Below are 13143 nucleotides of genomic sequence, written 5' to 3'. Positions count from 1 at the left end.
TCCTCTTCATGGCTGAGCTGCTGGTGTTTCTAAACTCTTCCACTCTAATAACATCACTGACTGGTGAAAATCCAGCAGGGATGAAGGTCAAAGGTGTCCTCATCACAGAACCACGCTGGAGTCTCTGAGCTTGTTTAGGATCACAGATGTCTGAGACAGGTGAGGACTAACACACCTGTGGGTCTGATAGAAACACCTAGATTCAGTCATGAACAGGTGTGGCCACATACTTTTGTCCATATAGTGTATATGAGCAAAGAGGAATGTGAACCATCTTACATCTGCAGGGATTTGTCTTAACTTCCTGTTCTTGTGTGACTTTGTGCAGCTTGACGTGATGACGTCACCGTGGAAACAAAAACGCGTCCCAGGTCAACCCTAAACCCGCTGTGGTCATGTTGAGAGCTTTCATGTCATTCCTGATCAATCAGCTGATCAATGATCAACTTTATTTAGATTTTCAGGAGTTAGAAACTCACTGCTCACCTGGGAGAGGTCGACACAGGCTGCAGGTAACAGGAAGTGCGTCAGAGTTTAATGAAGGCCTCAAGCCAAACAGAAGAAACAGGATGAGACATGAACCTGGAAGTGTAGGAGCTGAAAATATCTCTGCTGTAGTTCATCCATAGCCTGGTCCCTCCCTATCTCCTTCAGCAGCACTGCCCCACTCGCCGCCTCAGATCAGCCAACACCAACCTCCTCACTCCCACCACCAGGACAAAGCATCGGACCACAGGGGACCGAGCCTTCGCTGCAGCCGCCCCCACCCTACGGAACTCACTCCCACAAAACATCAGGAACTCGGACTCAATACAAAACTTCAAATCACTACTCAAAACTCACCTGTTCAAACTTGCATTTTCTTGAGCCCCTTTGTTCCTTTGTTTTGTTTTTTTGTGAAGAGTCTTTGAGTGTCCAAAAAAGCGCTGTATAAGTGTGATGTATTATCATTATTTATCATTATCAACACTCTGCTGATGTTATCAATCACTCTTCATCTCCAGCTGTGGGTTCATGTGAGGAAGTCTTCCTCATGTGTCTGAAGTCTGACTCTCATGGCTGAAGCACACTGAAGGGTTTTTACTGACACCGTCAGGCCATGGCAGGGGTCACAGGGTCCAACAGACCCCTAAGGTCCAGGATTCAGCAGAGCTCATTTGAGTTCTGCTGACCCAGAAATCTCCTGCTGCCATCAGGAAGGATCCTCAACTTCCTCAGACGCCTGGAGGCGAGGACCGCCTACTTTTAGATGTGCTGATGTCATCAAACTCAAATGAGCTCAAATTATCCTGAAACGCTAAAATGTCTCAGTTTAACCTCTGATCTGTTGTTTCTGTTCTTCTGTGAATCAAATATGAGTTCATCAGATCTGAAAATCCCTGACTGCTGTTTTTATCTACATGCAACACCATGTCCCAAGTTTTTAGTACCAGCACAATCTGACTACCCATCCATCCAGTACCATTGCTTGACCCTTGACCTATGGCCTCAAAAATTAATAAAACTCATCCTTATGTCATGGTTGTCCTATCACAGGGTTAAAAGGGGATCTCTGAAAGCCTTCTGGAGATATCTTGTTCTCTAGAATGATCCTGTCTTGGTCCCCAGAATAATCATGTCTTGGTCTCTAGAGTTATCCTGTCTTGGTCTCTAGAATGATCTTGTCTTGGTCTCTAGAATGATCTTGTCTTGGTCTCTAGAATGATCCTGTCTTGTTCTCTAGAATGATCCTGTCTTGGTCTCTAGAATGATCTTGTCTTGGTCTTTAGAATGATCCTGTCTTGGTCTCTAGAATGATCCTGTCTCTTTCTCTAGAATGATCCAGTCTTGGTCTCTAGAATAATCTTTTCTTGGTCTCCAGATTGATCCTGTCTTGGTCTCTTGAATGATCCTGTCTTGGTCTCTAGAATGATTCCGTCTTGGTCTTTAGAATGATCCAGTCTTGGTCTCTAGAATGATCCTGTCTTGGTCTCTAGAATGATCCTGTCTTGGTCTCTAGAATGATCCTGTCTTGGTCTCTAGAATGATCCAGTCTTGGTCTCTAGAGTGATCCTGTCTTGTTTTCTAGAATGATCCAGTCTTGTTCTCTAGAATGATCTTGTCTTGGTCTCTAGAATGATCCTGTCTTGGTCTCTAGAATGATCCAGTCTTGTTCTCTAGAATGATCTTGTCTTGGTCTCTAGAATGATCCTGTCTTGGTCTCTAGAATGATCCTGTCTTGGTCTCTAGAATGATCTTGTCTTGGTCTCTAGAATGATCTTGTCTTGGTCTCTAGAATGATCTTGTCTTGGTCCCCAGAATAATCATGTCTTGGTCTCTAAAAGGATCTTGTCTTGGCGTCTGGAATGATCAAGTCTTGGTCTTTAGAATGATCTTGTCTTGGTCTCTAGAATAATCTTGTCTTGGTCTCTAGAACAATCCTGTCTTGGTCTCTAGAATGATCCAGTCTTGTTCTCTAGAATGATCCTGTCTTGGTCCCCAGAATAATCATGTCTCCAGGCTGGTGACCAGCATGAGTAGGAGGAGCCAGGCTGGTGACCAGCATGAGGAGGAGGAGCCAGGCTGGTGACCAGCATGAGGGGGAGGAGCCAGGCTGGTGACCAGCATGAGGAGGAGGAGCCAGGCTGGTGACCAGCATGAGGGGGAGGAGCCAGGCTGGTGACCAGCATGAGGGGGAGGAGCCAGGCTGGTGACCAGCATGAGGAGGAGGAGCCAGGCTGGTGACCAGCATGAGGGGGAGGAGCCAGGCTATTGTGGCTTGCAATTGGTTCTTGTACTGAGGCTCCTGTTTGTTAAATGAATAAATTCTTAAATTGTCAATATATCTTGTTTCTTCAAACGTCAATCATCTAATCCACCAAACACCAAACAAGAGTCAGCGGCAGAATCAGCTGTTTGGCATTGGCAGAAAAGATTTGGCAGATTTTTCACAGGTGCAACCCACATACTCAGCTCTGCTGCTCATCCCACAAATGCGTGATCCTTACAAATGTGGCATCATTAAAAAGGGTAATAAACAGGCTTTACTACGGGATAAGATTTATTACCAAGAAGCATTGTTACAAAAGAGACATAATCTACCGAACACACATTTACTTTCTTGTTGTGCTATGTTTATCATTTGTTTGAGAATGTTTATGATTCAGGGCTGTTCTATTAAGGTTGTATTGTTGTATTAATGTAATGTTGTAATGATGTAATGATGTATTGTTGTATTGTTGTATTAATGTAATGTTGTAATGATGTAATGATGTATTGTTGTAATGATGTAATGATGTAATGTTGTAATGTTGTAATGATGTAATGATGTATTGTAATAATGTCATGTTGTAATGATGTAATGTTGTAATGTTGTAATGATGTAATGTTGTATTACTGTAATGTTGTAATGTTGTAATGATGTAATGTTGTAATGATGTAATGATGAAATGTTGTAAAGTTGTAATGATGTATTGTTGTAATAATGTAATGTTGTATTGTTGTAATAATGTAATGTTGTAGTGATGTAATGATGTATTGTTGTAATGTCATGTTGTAATGATGTAATATTGTATTGTTGTAATAATGTAATGATGTAATGTTGTAATGATGTAATGATGTATTGTTGTAATGATGTAATGTTGTATTGTTGTAATAATGTAATGTTGTAATGATGTAATGATGTATTGTTGTATTAATGTAATGTTGTAATGATGTAATGATGTATTGTTGTAATGATGTAATGATGTAATGTTGTAATGTTGTAATGATGTAATGATGTATTGTAATAATGTCATGTTGTAATGATGTAATGTTGTAATGTTGTAATGATGTAATGTTGTATTACTGTAATGTTGTAATGTTGTAATGATGTAATGATGTAATGTTGTAATGATGTAATGATGAAATGTTGTAAAGTTGTAATGATGTATTGTTGTAATAATGTAATGTTGTATTGTTGTAATAATGTAATGTTGTAGTGATGTAATGATGTATTGTTGTAATGTCATGTTGTAATGATGTAATATTGTATTGTTGTAATGTTGTAATAATGTAATGTTGTAATGATGTAATGATGTATTGTTGTAATGATGTAATGTTGTATTGTTGTAATAATGTAATGTTGTAATGATGTAATGATGTATTGTTGTAATGATGTAATGTTGTAATGATGTAATGTTGTATTGTTGTAATACTATAATGTTGTAATGTTGTATTGTTGTAATAATGTAATGTTGTAATGATGTAATGTTGTATTGTTGTAATAATGTAATGTTGTAATGATGTAATGTTGTATTGTTGTAATAATGTAATGTTGTAATGATGTAATGATGTATTGTTGTAATAATGTAATGATGTTATGATGTAATAATGTAATGTTGTAATGATGTAATGATGTATTGTTGTAATAATGTAATGTTGTAATGATGTAATGATGTATTGTAATAACGTCATGTTGTAATGATGTAATGATGTATTGTTGTAATGATGTAATGTTGTATTGTTGTAATAATGTAATGTTGTACTGTTGTAATAATGTAATGTTGTAATGATGTAATGTTGTAATGATGTAATGTTGTAATGATGTAATGATGTATTGTTGTAATGATGTAATGATGTATTGTTGTAATGATGTAATGATGTATTGTTGTAATAATGTAATGTTGTAATGATGTAATGTTGTATTGTTGTAATGATGTAATGTTGTAATGATGTAATGTTGTAATGTTGTAATGATGTAATGTTGTAATAATGTAATGTAATGATGTAATGTTGTAATAATGTAATGTTGTAATGATGTAATGATGTATTGTTGTAATGATGTAATGTTGTAATGATGTAATGTTGTAATGTTGTAATGATGTAATGTTGTAATGATGTAATGATGTAATGTTGTAAAGATGTAATGATGTATTTTGTAATGATGTAATGTTGTATTGTTGTAATGTTGTAATGATGAAATGTTGTAATGTTGTAATGATGTAATGTTGTAGTAATGTAATGTTGTAATGATGTAATGATGTATTGTAATAATGTCATGTTGTAATGTTGTAATGATGTAATGATGTAATGTTGTAATGATGTAATGATGTATTGTTGTAATGATGTAATGTTGTATTGTTGTAATAATGTAATGTTGTAATGATGTAATGTTGTATTGTTGTAATGATGTAATGTTGTAATGATGTAATTTTGTAATGATGTAATGTTGTAATGATTTAATGTTGTATTGTTGTAATAATGTTATGTTGTAATGATGTAATGTTGTATTGTTGTAATGATGTAATGTTGTAATGTTGTAATGTTGTATTGTTGTAATAATGTAATGTTGTAATGATGTAATGTTGTATTGTTGTAATGATGTAATGTTGTAATGATGTAATGTTGTAATGTTGTAATGATGTTATGATGTAATAATGTAATGTTGTAATGATGTAATGATGTATTGTTGTAATAATGTAATGTTGTAATGATGTAATGATGTATTGTTGTAATGATGTAATGATGTAATGTTGTAATGATGTAATGTTGTAATGTTGTAATGATGTAATGTTGTAATGATGTAATGTTGTACTGTTGTAATAATGTAATGATGTATTGTTGTAATGATGTAATGTTGTATTGTTGTAATGTTGTAATGATGAAATGTTGTAATGTTGTAATGATGTAATGTTGTATTAATGTAATGTTGTAATGATGTATTGTAATAATGTCATGTTGTAATGTTGTAATGATGTAATGTTGTAATGATGTAATGATGAAATGTTGTAAAGTTGTAATGATGTATTGTTGTAATAATGTAATGTTGTATTGTTGTAATAATGTAATGTTGTAGTGATGTAATGATGTATTGTTGTAATGTCATGTTGTAATGATGTAATATTGTATTGTTGTAATAATGTAATGATGTAATGTTGTAATGATGTAATGATGTATTGTTGTAATGATGTAATGTTGTATTGTTGTAATAATGTAATGTTGTAATGATGTAATGATGTATTGTTGTAATGATGTAATGTTGTAATGATGTAATGTTGTATTGTTGTAATACTATAATGTTGTAATGTTGTATTGTTGTAATAATGTAATGTTGTAATGATGTAATGTTGTATTGTTGTAATAATGTAATGTTGTAATGATGTAATGATGTATTGTTGTAATAATGTAATGATGTTATGATGTAATAATGTAATGTTGTAATGATGTAATGATGTATTGTTGTAATAATGTAATGTTGTAATGATGTAATGATGTATTGTAATAACGTCATGTTGTAATGATGTAATGATGTATTGTTGTAATGATGTAATGTTGTATTATTGTAATAATGTAATGTTGTACTGTTGTAATAATGTAATGTTGTAATGATGTAATGTTGTATTGTTGTAATGATGTAATGTTGTAATGATGTAATGTTGTAATGATGTAATGATGTATTGTTGTAATGATGTAATGATGTATTGTTGTAATAATGTAATGTTGTAATGATGTAATGTTGTATTGTTGTAATGATGTAATGTTGTAATGATGTAATGTTGTAATGTTGTAATGATGTAATGTTGTAATAATGTAATGTAATGATGTAATGTTGTAATAATGTAATGTTGTAATGATGTAATGATGTATTGTTGTAATGATGTAATGTTGTAATGTTGTAATGATGTAATGTTGTAATGTTGTAATGATGTAATGTTGTAATGATGTAATGATGTAATGTTGTAAAGATGTAATGATGTATTGTTGTAATGATGTAATGTTGTATTGTTGTAATGTTGTAATGATGAAATGTTGTAATGTTGTAATGATGTAATGTTGTAGTAATGTAATGTTGTAATGATGTAATGATGTATTGTAATAATGTCATGTTGTAATGTTGTAATGATGTAATGATGTAATGTTGTAATGATGTAATGATGTATTGTTGTAATGATGTAATGATGTATTGTTGTAATAATGTAATGTTGTAATGATGTAATTATGTATTGTTGTAATAATGTAATGTTGTAATGATGTAATGATGTATTGTTGTAATAATGTAATGATGTAATGATGTATTGTTGTGATAATGTAATGATGCAATGATGTATTGTTGTAATAATGTAATGTTGTAATGATGTAATGATGTATTGTTGTGATAATGTAATGATGTAATGATGTATTGTTGTAATAATGTAATGTTGTAATGATGTAATGATGTATTGTTGTAATAATGTAATGATGTAATGATGTATTGTTGTTATAATGTAATGTTGTAATGATGTAATGATGTATTGTTGTGATAATGTAATGTTGTAATGATGTAATGATGTAATGATGTATTGTTGTAATAATGTAATGATGTAATGATGTATTGTTGTAATAATGTAATGATGTAATGATGTAATGATGTATTGTTGTAATAATGTAATGATGTAATGATGTAATGATGTATTGTTGTAATAATGTAATGATGTAATGATGTATTGTTGTTATAATGTAATGTTGTAATGATGTAATGATGTATTGTTGTGATAATGTAATGTTGTAATGATGTAATGATGTAATGATGTATTGTTGTAATAATGTAATGATGTAATGATGTATTGTTGTAATAATGTAATGTTGTAATGTTGTAATGATGTAATGATGTAATGTTGTAATGATGTAATGATGTATTGTTGTAATAATGTAATGTTGTAATGATGTAATGATGTATTGTTGTAATAATGTAATGATGTAATGATGTATTGTTGTAATAATGTAATGATGTAATGATGTATTGTTGTAATAATGTAATGATGTAATGATGTAATGATGTATTGTTGTAATAATGTAATGATGTATTGATGTATTGTTGTAATAATGTAATGATGTAATGATGCAATGACGTCAGATGTCCAGCAGGGGCAGACAGAGGCCCACAGAGTAGTAGATGATCAGTTCAAGCGTTCTCTTTGCAGTCTCTACGTCACCTCTGAACCATGAATCAGTAAAAATGTCAAAGTTCACAGCTGTCTTCTGTCTAAAAAGGGAAAATGTTTATAACAATGAATAACTGATCTTCATTTCATGACGTTACCTTTCTGTTCTCTTATTGATCAGATTTCAGTGTTTTGTTAAATCAACTCTACATTTTTTAAGGAAAATGATTAAAAATGTGATAAAATGCATTAAAAAGAGCCTCACCAGGGAACGATATCTGTGACTGACCAGACAGCATCTGATTGGTGGATATTTTAACTTGGAAATGGAGGTCAAATATCTGGACATAGAATCAGCAGAACTAAGTTAAAATATTTTATTATTTAAAGAGAAGGAAAAGGAGAACCCGCAGAGAGAAACGCTTCGATTTACAGTAGAAGACAAACTCTCATATTTGTGAATACAGTCTGTGAAGCTCAGACCAGACTGACAGTTGAAGAAGAGGTTTTACATCAGAAATATGAAACCGGCTGAAGTTCAACTCAACTGAAAATTCTGGTCGTTAGAGGAACGCTTGGACCAAAGAGCTAGAAATAGATCTAACATCAGGATACTGGGAACCAGTCTGAATAAAGGTCTAGAGTGGGGGTGGGGGTGGGGGTGGGAGGGTAACCTGATAATCATCACTATTATATTTGTAAAATCAGTGTAACTGAAGCATGACGATCTTTCTAGTATGATGTATACTTTCTCAGACTTTTATTAGTAATTGTGATTTTTTTTAAAATTCATGTTTCTAGCAGCCGAACAGGATTTCACGGCAGCTTGGTGTCAGGAAAAAATGTCAGAGTAAGCCATCTGCTCTGTTTCTACGCTTCTCTTTATCAATATCGCGCATGTGCTGAATCAACACACCTACCCCAGTGAAACCGGAAGCATGGCGTGATTCATCCTCATGTAGAGACGATCTTTGTTCTCCACCATCTCTGAATGCTCGGAGCTTTCAGCCATTTTATCAGCGGCGTTATCACAGCTCTGCTTTATTTATCTCGGGATATTTTAGCCCAGGTCAGTTAGGGGGATCCGGGGCGGCCGAGGGCTCCGTGAGGCGGACAGGTGAGAACCGGGCTATCCTCTCTGAATCCGAGGAGCACGTGAACAGGTGATGAGGAGGAACGGCGGACATCAGGGAGCCAGAAAGGTAAATAAAGATCCTCTATGAACCTCAGTCAGTCAGCCATTCAGCTGTCAATCACCCAGCTGTCAATCACCCAGCTGTCAATCACCCAGCTGTCAATCACCCAGCTGTCAATCACCGTTTCAGGTAGACCTGAGGAAGCGTGCGCCGGTCTCCTGGTGTCATTATCTCTGAAAACATGAAGAATGTAAATCAGAATTTAATCAGGGGTTAACTGTTAGTCCAGGTTTTACTCAGGTGAGCACAGGTAATCAGGGGTTAACTGTTAGTCCAGGTTTTACTCAGGTGAGCACAGGTAATCAGGGGTTAACTGTTAGTCCAGGTTTTACTCAGGTGAGCACAGGTAATCAGGGGTTAACTGTTAGTCCAGGTTTTACTCAGGTGAGCACAGGTAATCAGGGGTTAACTGTTAGTCCAGGTTTTACTCAGGTGAGCACAGGTAATCAGGGGTTAACTGTTAGTCCAGTTTTACTCAGGTGAGCACAGGTAATCAGGGGTTAACTGTTAGTCCAGGTTTAACTCAGGTGAGCACAGGTAATCAGGGGTTAACTTAGTCCAGGATATACTTAGGTGAGCACGGGTAATCAGGGGTTAACTGTTAGTCCAGGTTTAACTCAGGTGAGCACAGGTAATCAGGGGTTAACTGTTAGTCCAGGTTTAACTCAGGTGAGCACAGGTAATCAGGGGTTAACTGTTAGTCCAGGTTTAACTCAGGTGAGCACAGGTAATCAGGGGTTAACTTAGTCCAGGATATACTTAGGTGAGCACAGGTAATCAGGGGTTAACTGTTAGTCCAGGTTTTACTCAGGTGAGCACAGGTAATCAGGGGTTAACTGTTAGTCCAGGTTTTACTCAGGTGAGCACAGGTAATCAGGGGTTAACTGTTAGTCCAGGTTTAACTCAGGTGAGCACAGGTAATCAGGGGTTAACTTAGTCCAGGATAAGCTCAGGTGAGCAGAGGTAATCAGGGGTTAACTGTTAGTCCAGTTTAACTCAGGTGAGCACAGGTAATCAGGGGTCAACTTAGTCCAGGTTTAACTCAGGTGAGCACAGGTAATCAAGGGTTAACTTAGTCCAGGTTTAACTCAGGTGAGCACAGGTAATCAGGGGTTAACTGTTAGTCCAGGTTAAACTCAGGTGAGCACAGGTTATCAGGGGTTAACTGTTAGTCCAGGTTTAACTCAGGTGAGCACAGGTAATCAGGGGTTAACCTAGTCCAGGATTAACTCAGGTGAGCACAGGTAATCAGGGGTTGACTGTTAGTCCAGGTTAAACTCAGGTGAGCACAGGTAATCAGAGGTTAACTTAGTCCAGGATTAACTCAGGTGAGCACAGGTAATCAGGGGTTAACTGTTAGTCCAGGTTTTACTCAGGTGAGCACAGGTAATCAGGGGTTAACTGTTAGTCCAGGATTAACTCAGGTGAGCACAGGTAATCAGGGGTTAACTGTTAGTCCAGGTTTAACTCAGGTGAGCACAGGTAATCAGGGGATAACTTTTAGTCCAGGTTTAACTCAGGTGAGCACAGGTAATCAGGGGTTAACTTAGTCCAGGATAAACTCAGGTGAGCACGGGTAATCAGGGGATAACTGTTAGTCCAGGTTAAACTCAGGTGAGCACAGGTAATCAGGGGTTAACTGTTAGTCCAGTTTAACTCAGGTGAGCACAGGTAATCAGGGGTCAACTTAGTCCAGGTTTAACTCAGGTGAGCACAGGTAATCAGGGGTTAACTGTTAGTCCAGTTTAACTCAGGTGAGCACAGGTAATCAGGGGTCAACTTAGTCCAGGTTTAACTCAAGTGAGCACAGGTAATCAGAGGTTAACTGTTAGTCCAGGTTTAACTCAGGTGAGCACTGGAAATCAGGGGTAAACTTAGTCCAGGATAAACTCAGGTGAGCACGGGTAATCAGGGGTTAACTGTTAGTCCAGGTTTAACTCAGGTGAGCACAGGTAATCAAGGGTTAACTTAGTCCAGGTTTAACTCAGGTGAGCACAGGTAATCAGGGGTTAACTGTTAGTCCAGGTTAAACTCAGGTGAGCACAGGTAATCAGAGGTTAACTGTTAGTCTAGGTTTAACTCAGGTGAGCACAGGTAATCAGAGGTTAACTTAGTCCAGGATTAACTCAGGTGAGCACAGGTAATCAGGGGTTAACTGTTAGTCCAGGTTTAACTCAGGTGAGCAGAGGTAATCAGGGGTTAACTTAGTCCAGGTTTAACTCAGGTGAGCACAGGTAATCAGGGGTTAACTTAGTCCAGGATAAACTCAGGTGAGCACGGGTAATCAGGGGTTAACTTAGTCCAGGTTTTACTCAGGTGAGCACAGGTAATCAGGGGTTAACTGTTAGTCCAGGTTTAACTCAGGTGAGCACAGGTAATCAGGGGTTAACTGTTAGTCCAGGTTTAACTCAGGTGTGCAATGGAAATCAGGGGTAAACTTAGTCCAGGTTTAACTCAGGTGAGCACGGGTAATCAGGGGTTAACTGTTAGTCCAGGTTTAACTCAGGTGAGCACAGGTAATCAGGGGTTAACTGTTAGTCCCGGTTAAACTCAGGTGAGCACAGGTAATCAGGGGTTAACTTAGTCCAGGTTTAACTCAGGTGAGCACAGGTAATCAGGGGTTAACTTAGTCCAGGATTAACTCAGGTGAGCAGAGGTAATCAGGGGTTAACTGTTAGTCCAGGTTTAACTCAGGTGAGCAGAGGTAATCAGGGGTTAACTTAGTCCAGGTTTAATTCAGGTGAGCACAGGTAATCAGGGGTTGACTGTTAGTCCAGTTTAACTCAGGTGAGCACAGGTAATCAGGGGTTAACTGTTAGTCCAGGTTTTACTCAGGTGAGCACAGGTAATCAGGGGTTAACTTAGTCCAGGATAAACTCAGGTGAGCACGGGCAATCAGGGGTTAACTGTTAGTCCAGGTTTAACTCAGGTGAGCACAGGTAATCAGGGGTTAACTGTTAGTCCAGGTTAAACTCAGGTGAGCACAGGTAATCAGAGGTTAACTTAGTCCAGGTTTAACTCAGGTGAGCACAGGTAATCAGGGGTTAACTGTTAGTCCAGGTTTAACTCAGGTGAGCAGAGGTAATCAGGGGTTAACCTAGTCCAGGTTTAACTCAGGTGAGCACAGGTAATCAGGGGTTAACTGTTAGTCCAGTTTAACTCAGGTGAGCACAGGTAATCAGGGGTTAACTTAGTCCAGGTTTAACTCAGGTGAGCAGAGGTAATCAGGGGTTAACTTAGTCCAGGTTTAACTCAGGTGAGCAGAGGTAATCAGGGGTTAACTTAGTCCAGGTTTAACTCAGGTGAGCACAGGTAATCAGGGGTTAACTGTTAGTCCAGTTTAACTCAGGTGAGCAGAGGTAATCAGGGGTTAACTTAGTCCAGGTTTAACTCAGGTGAGCAGAGGTAATCAGGGGTTAACTTAGTCCAGGTTTAACTCAGGTGAGCACAGGTAATCAGGGGATACCTGTTAGTCCAGTTTAACTCAGGTGAGCACAGGTAATCAGGGATTAACTTAGTCCAGGTTTAACTCAGGTGAGCAGAGGTAATCAGGGGTTAACTTAGTCCAGGTTTAACTCAGGTGAGCACAGGTAATCAGGGGTTAACTTAGTCCAGGTTTAACTCAGGTGAGCACAGGTAATCAGGGGTTAACTGTTAGTCCAGTTTAACTCAGGTGAGCACAGGTAATCAGGGGTTAACTTAGTCCAGGATTAACTCAGGTGAGCAGAGGTAATCAGGGGTTAACTGTTAGTCCAGGTTTAACTCAGGTGAGCAGAGGTAATCAGGGGTTAACTTAGTCCAGGTTTAATTCAGGTGAGCACAGGTAATCAGGGGTTGACTGTTAGTCCAGTTTAACTCAGGTGAGCACAGGTAATCAGGGGTTAACTGTTAGTCCAGGTTTTACTCAGGTGAGCACAGGTAATCAGGGGTTAACTTAGTCCAGGTTTAACTCAGGTGAGCACAGGTAATCAGGGGTTAACTGTTAGTCCAGGTTAAACTCAGGTGAGCACAGGTAATCAGGGGTTAACTGTTAGTCCAGGTTAAACTCAGGTGAGCACAGGTAATCA

At 37.3% G+C, this 13143-nt stretch overlaps 1 protein-coding gene across 1 annotated transcript in view; it reads left to right on the top strand.

Annotated features, from left to right (window-relative positions):
• Positions 1-8817: 8817 nt before the first annotated feature.
• stambpl1 (STAM binding protein-like 1) overlaps positions 8818-13143 on the top strand; it is a 49139-nt gene continuing 44813 nt past the window's right edge. The window contains exon 1 of the mRNA XM_041814930.1: positions 8818-9082. The gene's annotated coding sequence lies outside the window, so the exon portion shown is untranslated. The remainder of the gene's footprint in view (positions 9083-13143) is intronic.

The sequence above is a fragment of the Cheilinus undulatus genome, linkage group 20 (genome assembly GCF_018320785.1).
Source record: "Cheilinus undulatus linkage group 20, ASM1832078v1, whole genome shotgun sequence".
In the NCBI taxonomy this organism is placed as follows: domain Eukaryota; kingdom Metazoa; phylum Chordata; class Actinopteri; order Labriformes; family Labridae; genus Cheilinus; species Cheilinus undulatus.
Note: the sequence above shows the minus strand (reverse complement) of the source record. Positions and strands in the feature narration are given on the sequence as shown.